The sequence below is a fragment of the Arachis ipaensis genome, chromosome B05 (genome assembly GCF_000816755.2).
Source record: "Arachis ipaensis cultivar K30076 chromosome B05, Araip1.1, whole genome shotgun sequence".
NCBI classification, from domain to species: Eukaryota; Viridiplantae; Streptophyta; class Magnoliopsida; order Fabales; family Fabaceae; genus Arachis; species Arachis ipaensis.
Genome location: NC_029789.2, coordinates 76,626,776 through 76,636,108, shown reverse-complemented (window position 1 = coordinate 76,636,108; position 9,333 = coordinate 76,626,776).

The following is a 9,333-nucleotide window of genomic DNA, read 5'->3' as shown; positions in this document are numbered from 1 at the left end:
GATGTTTATCCGCTCTATGCACTCAAGTATATGGGGTTGCTTCACTCATTTCTCCCCTAATCATGCTTTCCAAGATTTGTTTTTCATCTAACAATCAACAATTACTTTATGCGTGCATACAAATATCAAGAGGACTTCCCATAGGTTGTAATGGGGCTAGGGTCAAGGTAGGATGCATATGGTCAAGTGAGCCTGAAATTTGAATCTTTGATTAGCTTAAACTTCCCACCCAACCTATGACAACCTAAACAATTCTAAACAAACCTAGCTATCTATTCTTCACTTTTCACACACTCATGCATTCTCTTTTTTTTTATCACAACTCATATGCATTGATTTTTATTGAACTTTGAACTTTGGGGCATTTTTGTCCCCATCTTTTTTTGTAATTGTATTTCTTTTTCTTTTTTTTTCTTTTTTTTTCTATATATATATATATATAATTTTTTTTCAAACTAAAATATATACAAGAACATCAATGCATATGGTTTACATATGATTAATACATGAGTATGTACCCAATTTCCAAAATTTTCAACAAAAATACAAAAATACCTTTTTATTCCCTCCCAATGTTTCCAACTCCCCCAAAATCAAATAATGAACACTCTCACTAGTCTAAGCTAATCAAAGATCCAAATTAAGGACATTTATTGTTTTTCACTTAGGCTTGTAATGTGCTACAATTAAGAACAAATGCGTTAAGCATAGGCTCAAAATTGGCTAACAATGGAATATAAAAGGATAGGCTATTTGGGTAATTGAGCTATTTGAACAATGGCCTCAATCATATAAATGCATGTATACACAAAATAATGGACATAGAGAATTAAACAAATCAAGGATTACAATCATAGGAAGAGAATAATGCACACAAGAATGAAAATAAGTGGCTATATATGGTGTAACCACACAATTAGGCTCAAATCTCACATGCTTGTGTTCTTAGCTCGAAACATGATCCACAAAGTATATAATTCAAGCAAGTTCTAAAAAAATTTTTTTTTTCAATCAATTGGGGTGCCCTATAGATAAAATCCTTGGAAAATATCATGATTTTGACTAAGCTTAATATATACATATGCAAAATTAGAAAATACAACTAAAAATATTAAGATGAAATACAAAAGTGTTGGGATTAGAAACTTGTCACCCAAAAACGCCGAGTGGTCGGATGACCTCCCCACACTTAAAAGTTTGCACCGTCCTCGGTACACTCAAAGATGAGCAAGGGGGCACGGCGACTTTCCTAGTTGCTACATTCAGCTAGTAGGTCAACCGATGCTGCCTGTTCTTCTCCCGCTTCCGTTTTTTTTTCTTATGATGACTCATCCTGAACATAGAAAACAGGAGATAATAAGACAAGTAAATGCCCAAGCAAGGAAGCATGGATTGTTAGAATGAGATAAATCACTAGAATTGAGAGAGTGAATTAGTGTGACATTAATGAAAAATAAGTGTGTGGGTCCTAACTTGCATGCAGTTTAGAACTCACACCCTAGTATTTAAAAACCATGTCACATTTACATAAAAGAAAACATGCACTTCACTCATTCTAGTGTGCTTGAGATACTTTAAAAGACTTGTAGGCTAAAACAACCCAACAAGTAGTGAAGAAGCATAAGAGCATTCAAGCAAGAATCAAGTAATTGTGAAATTGGATAATGAATGGGCATTGATTGATGTGTAAGTGAACTTAATGAACATAATGGTATATGAAACTTACACCACAATCAATGACACCTATTGAAGTTGTTGCAACATCTAAGTGACATAGAAATGAAACGCATGGATGCTATGGAACTTAGGAAAGAGGGTATAGAAGTGAAAATTAATCACATAGCAAGCATGGTCCACAAAGCTTGAAAAGCTCAAAAATATGTCATTAGGTAAGCTTTCGATCCAATTTCTCAACCGCACAATTTCAATGCATGAAATAGGTGATATGAGTACGGGTAAACCATAAACAAGTATCACCTAAAAAAAATGCAATGATAATATACAATTGCCTAACAATGGATGATGAATGCATGGTGGCCAAAACATGCAATTCAAAGAGTTAAGATGCATGAAGGCAATGTAACATGTACTTGGTATTCAAAAGCATTAAACATGAAAACTTTCGAACCAAGTAACCAAATATAACCTCAACAAAGAATCCAACAATGACAATTAACAACAATGATGTTAAACTAACATCCTATCAACAAGAAGCAGCAGTAAACAGTAAACAAGATTAGTAATTCAACACCTATAATGGAAAACAAAAATTAAACAAAAATTAAACTAACTAAAAGAAATGGTGTTACATGATATTTGGTAGTGTTGGATGATGTTTGAAGGGTGTAAAGAGAAGAAGTGAAAAGAGAAAAAATGGAAAGAGGAGAAGAAAAGAAGATGGTTGAACAAGGCAATCCACGCGTGCGCGTAAGCGTGGATTGATGAAATGGAAGCGACGCGTACGCGCAGCTGACGCGTACGCGTGCATGACAAAGCAGTGAGTCGAAGCGTACGCGCAAGGTACGCGTGCGCGTGCCCTGGGGCACAAAGTTGGCACACTTCAGGCACAACTCTCAGGTGAATGTATGGGAAGTGGAAAAATTCAATCCACACGTACGCGTACATGGCGCATCCACATGGATGGTCAAAAATGCTTGAGGCACGCGTACGAGCCAGGTGCGCGCACGTGGGTTGGTGCTCTGTTTTTCAAATTTTTTTTCTCTGTTTTTGCACCAAACCAAGCATTCCAAACCTCCAAACAGCTACCAAAACATCATAAAACCTTATTCAACCTACTAGACTCCCAATTAAACTCAACTAATCAAACAAAACATGAAATTAAACTTATTTTACCAATATGTACAAAGAAGAAAAGGGAAAGATGCTACCATGGTGGGGTGTCTCCCACTAGCACTTTTGTTTATTGTCCTTAAGTTGGACTTATGGGGAGCTCCTCATCAAGGTGTCTTGTGCTTGAATCCATCCTTGAACATCCACCAATGCTTGGACTTCCATTGCGCTTCATCATTGAAAGTTAATAACTCCAAGCTTCGATGGAGTTCTTCACAAACCATAGGCTTCCAAAGTTGATCTTCCTTTTGCGATCCGGGATCCCACACTTTGTTTTTACACCCGTCCTTGAGTTGATCATGGTGATTTCCTCCGGGTGGCAAGAGAGATGAATTCTCATGGAAGCACCAAACTATCCTCTTAGACCCATCCAATTGAGCACTAGTCCAACCCTTGTTCCTTGAAGCTTCAACCATAATGAGCCTAGACTTACAACGCCAACCACTAAACATCCTCCTCTTTCGCTTAATTTCACAAAGCGCTCTAAGTTGGCCATCCGTTTCAAGCAAACCAAATTCAAGTGGGATAATAAAGCTAAGAGTTAGAAGTTTTACCCACTCAAATAAAGTATTAGATGACAACCTAGGTGGAAGAGTTCCCAATGATCTTGACAAGGCACGCTCTACTCCCGTCCATCCTCTCCTAGAGGCTTCCACTACTTGGCAAGGTTTTTCATGCTCTACCTCTTGCCAAGCTTCCTCAAGTTTCCATTCTTCTTCACCAATGTCCTCTAGCTCTTCCCCATCACTCAAATCATAAATATGAGGTTGAGTAAAATCTACCTCATCATCAATTCCAAGTATGGTGGGGAAGGATTTCTCAAACTCAAAAGGATCATATGTTGATGCAGAATCATCATAAATAAGAGGGCCTATTGATTGGAACACTTCTTCCAATTCTTCAATCACATTGTGTCTTGAAGGTTGTGCACTCTCCTCCTCAACATCAACTTCAAACTCCATGGAAGAATGCTTTTCAATTTGTGACTCCTCTATATACTCAACATATCCTAAGGCTCCAACCACTACTTCCTCTTGTTTAATAATCTCTACCTCCTCATCTTGTTGCACTTCTTGCTTTAACTCCTCTTCTTCACCTTGGAGCTTCATGTCCATTCCCTCACTAAGCTCCTTGGGTGCTTCTCCACATTCAACAATGGGAGTACCTTGATCGCATAGGCTTAGGCGGGATGAGACTATGTTGCCAATGGCCTCTACCATGATAGCCATTTTCTCTCTTAACTCCACAAACTTCTTTTCATCCTCCTCTTGTTGCCTTAAGATATGATATTCAAGATCTCTTAGTTTTTGCGTGAAGGCTTCATCGGGAGGTGGTGGAAGAGAGGGTTCATTGTTTGAGGGAAGGTTATTGTAATTGGAAGGTGGTTCATATTGGTAAAATTCTTGAGGTGGTGTGTGTGGACTTTGTGGTTCTTAGGAGTATTGGTGTTGGAATGATGGTGGCTCTAAGTATGGTTCATATGGTGGTTGGTATGGTGGGTGTGGGTTAGGGTCATATGGAAGTGAATGGTGGTATGAGGCTTGTGAGTATGGTTGTTGAGGGCTATGTTGACGGAAAGTGTCATCACATACATTAGATTGGTATGCATTAGGATTAGGATTATACCCATGAGAGTCTGTAGGAGGTTGTTGCCAAGAAGGTTGTCCATAAGCTTGGGGCTCCTCCCACCTTTGATCTCCAAATCCTTGATGCACATCCCCATTGAAGCATTCATTTCCTACAACATAGTTTGAACCACACTCATAGCCAAAGTGATGAGAATTCATGGTGATAAGAGAAAATTAGAACAAAAGCTAACAAGAAACAAGGAGAACAAAATCCTAAAACTAACAAAACTTAACAAACAAGCCAAAAATCAAGCTATTCACAATATATACAATAGCCAACAATATAGCACCATTGCAATTCCCCGGCAACGGTGCCATTAATTTGACACCAAAAATTGTTGTGGGTAAGGAATTTCACAAAATATTTTTACGTTGCAAATATAGCTCCAAACCAATAAACAACTCTCGCATCAAATTAAATTTGAGTTGTCACGAATAACAAACCCCAAATAAAAATTTACCGAAGTATTTAGACTCCGGGTCGTCTCCCTAGGAAACAATGTAGTGCTTAATTATTCGCTATGAAGGGGGTAAAAAGGGGGTTTTTGGTTCATGAGATGACAAGAAAAATAGATTAAGCAAGTAAGTAAAGAGAGTAAGATAAAGAATTCTTGGCTAAGACTTGGGTAATTGAGATCACCATCCTCGTCAACAAATCGAATATTGATAATCATGAGAGGCCAACCTATTAAGTCTACTTTCCAAAAGCTTTAAGTACGTACTATTTACTCCTAAGCTTGAAGTGCGTCAAATAGATTTGATCACATCAACCCTTAAGTCCTAACCTACCTACTAATTAACTTAGTAGTGGGTTAGCGTCAATGGGTATCAAATTGATCACTATGGGTTCTCAAATCACCAATTCCATCATACCCTATGACTCAAGATTACCCAATTCCCGTGGCTTAGACCAAGAGTTGACAAAGCTACTCAAAGACTAAAGAGAACATTTCATCAAACACATAGAGTGCAATAAAAGTAAACATCATAAATTGCAAGATTAATAAAATCTACCAACTACTAAGAGCAAGAGAAGGAAGATCACAACTCAATTCATCAATTAAAGAAACATCAAACATTAATTTGCATTGAAAGTAAACCAAATCTAACATGAGTTCATCATTAAAAAAGAGAGCAAAATGAGAAATTAGCATCACAATTAAGAGGATCAAGATGTAGAAATGAGAAATTATGAAAGAAACAAGATGAGATCAAGTAATTAAACATGAATCTAAGACAATCTAACATAATCCTAACCTAATTCTAGAGAGAAGAGGGAGCTTCTCTCTCTAGAAAACTAACTCAAGGCTCATGTTGGCTAAACTAATTTCTCCCCCTTTTCTTGGACTTCAATTCTGCATGAAATACACTCAGAAACAAGTTTGAATTGGGCCTGGGCAGCTCAGAAATTGCCCGCAGTGTTTTGCCTTTAAGTAGGCCATGTAAGAGTATTGGCGCGCGCGCGCCATGTGCGCGTGCGCATCAATTGGCAAATTTTCCATCCGCGCGGACGCGGCATGTACGCGTGCGTGTCTATGGGCGAGACCACTTTTGCGCGTACGCGCCTTGTGCGCGTGCGCGTCTCTTGATGCATTTCCAATCTTTGTTTCTTCATACATTCTCCCCTTTGTATGCTTTTCTACTCATTTCTTCCATCCAATACCTGCCTTATAAACCTGAAATCACTCAACACACACATCAAGGCATTGAATGGAATTAAAGTGAATCAAAATTACCAATTTAAGGCCTAAAAAGCATGTTTTTACACTTAAGCAAAATTCAAGGAAGAAATACAAAACCATGTTATTTCATTGAATAAATGTGGGAAAAGGTGGTAAAACCCCCCAAAATAAGCACAAGATAAATCACGAAATCGGGGTTTATCAGCAACGGCACCAAATTTGATGATGGAATTATTGCCAGTTCGGTTTGGAATCAATCAAACAAGCATCAATTCGTTGGTAGCATAGTCCAAACCAACAATGAATTCTCAAGATCAAATATTTTAAATTCAATACGAAATAACCGAGAGTATTTAACTCCCGGGTCGTCTTCCCTAGGAGTTACAATGAAATGTACATTATTGGCTATGAGGGAACAAGGGGATCAATTGAAAGAGACAAGAAATTAAAATGCCAGAAAGTAACTTGACATGCAAGAAATTAAAAGTCAAAGCAGGTAAAAGTGATGCAAAGGGAATTCAAATACTAAGAAGGTCTCTTAGTGAGAATTGGGTAATTAGGGCTTGCTATCCTAGTTGTGGACCACAAACATGGTAATTGTGTGTGGATTAATCCTAATTAGTCAACCCTACATCGAAGATAAGTCAACTAGGCATAATTAATCTCACTCCTTAAGTCCTAAGTCAACACTAGTGGGTCACATAGAGTCAAGGGAGACCAAATTTATTAACAACCCTCACACAATGTGGAATGAACATCCACCACTCAAGTTCACCCAAACCACACAATTTCCCATCCAAGAGTGTGAGAAACTAAGCAAAAACCCAACCAAGGATTTTGTCAGACACTTGGTGGGCATGTAAAAGATAAATAAAAGGTTCAAATGGTTATGAGGCTTTGATAATTAAAAGATAAATAAAACATAAAATAAGATAAAGATACTTATTGAATTCGTTGGTGGGAATTTCAGATAAGCGTTTGGAGCTGCCTTGTTGCTTCTGAACCTCTGCTTTCCTATTGTCTTCTTCCAATCATGTGTGCTTCCTTCCATGGTATGCTGTATGATCCTTTCGGATGAAAAATACCAGGTACGATCTCTGCATGGCTAATCAACTGTCGGATTTCTCGTCTCGGATGAAAAATACCAAGTACAGCTACCGCACGGCTAATCATCTGTCGGTTCCCACTAGCGTCGGAACAGGATCTCTCTATCCTTTTGCACATGTCACTGCGCCCAACATTCGCAGGTTTGAAGCTTGTCACAGTCATCCCTTCCCAGATCCTACTCGGAATATCACAGACAAGGTTTAGACTTTTCGGATCTCAAGAACGCTACCAATTGGTTCTAGCCTATACCACGAAGGTACTAATCTCACGGACTCGGTCCGTGTATTAGAGACCCAAGAGAATATACTCCGGCTGTCGTCCAATGACTACATTGAACATCATGTAGACCGCTTGTGGTTGTCAGGCACGCGGATCTTGGCTAAGCGAGTAATGAAGATAGTGGGTGATTGTCACGGGTCAGCCCTTCATTCTTACTTAACTGAATTAAGTACGAGAGTATGTCTTGGAGAAGAAGTAAGCGTGAATTGAAAGAGAAACAACAGTACTTGCATTAATTCATGAAGAACAGCAGAGCTCCGCACCTTAATCTATGAGGTGTAGAAACTCCACCGTAGAAAATACATAAGTGAAAAAGGTCTAGGCATGGCCGAATGGCCAGCCTCCCGAATGTAACATAAAAGTTCCAAAAATTCCAAGTCTATCAATACAATAGTAAAAAGTGCTATTTATATAAACTCGTTACTAGGGATTACAGAAAATGAGTAACTAAGTGCAGATAGTGCAGAAATCCACCTCTAGGGCCCACTTGGTGTGTGCTTGGGCTGAGCATTGAAGCTTTCATGTGCATAGGCCATTCATGGAGTTAAACACCAGCTTTGGTGCTAGTTTGGGCGTTTAACTATAGTTCTGGTGCCAGTTCTGGCGTTTTATGCCAGAAAATGGCCTTTGGTGGGCGTTTGAATGCCAGTTTGGGCCATCAAATCTCGGGCAAAGTATGGACTATTATATATTTCTGGAATTCCCAAGATGTCTACTTTCCAACGCAATTGAGAGCGTGCCAATTGGGCTTCTGTAGATCCAGAAAGTCCGCTTCGAGTGCAGGAGGGTCAGAATCCAACAACATCTGCAATCCTTTTTCAGCCTCTGAATTAGATTTTTGCTCAGGTCCCCCAATTTCAGCCAGAAAATACCTAAAATTATAGAAAAACACACAAACTCATAGTAAAATCCAGAAATGTGATTTTTTCATAAAAACTAATAAAAATATAATAAAAAGTAGCTAAAACATACTAAAAACTACGTAAAACCAATACCAAAAAGGGTATAAATTATCTGCTCATCACAACACCAAACTTAAATTGTTGCTTGTCCCCAAGCAACTAAAAACAAAATAGGATAAAAAGAGGAGAAAATACAATAAATTCCAAAATATCAATGAAGATTAGTTTTAATTAGATGAGCAGGGTGATAAACACCGATTTCGTGATTTATCTTGTGCTTATTTTAAGGGATTTTACCACCTTATCCCACATTTATTCAAAGAAATAGCATGGTTTTGTAATTCTCCCTTGAATTGTGCTTAAGTATAAAAACATGCTTTTTAGGCCCTTAAATTGGTAATTTTGATTCACTTTAATTCCATTCGATGCCTTGATATGTTTGTTGAGTGATTTCAGATCCATAAGGCAAGTATTGGATGGAAGGAATGAGGAGAAAAGCATGCAAATAGGAGAATGCATGAAGAAACAAAGATTGGGAATGCACCAATGGACACACATGCGTACAAGGCGTGCACGCGCAAAATTGGTTTCGCATAAAGACGCGCACGCGTACATGATGCGTCCGCGCGGATGAAGAATTTGCCAATCGACGCGTACGCGCTGATACTTTCACATGGCCCACTTAAAGGCAAAACGCTGGGGGCGATTTTTGAGCTGCCCAAAAACTTGATGAGTATTTTTGCGAAAAACAAATTTATCCAAAACACCCAAAACTAACCGGCAAGTGCACCGGGTCGCATCAAGTAATAAAACTCACGGGAGTGGTCGATCCCACACAGGGATTGAAGGATTGAGCAATTTTAGTTTAGTGGTTGATTTAGTCAA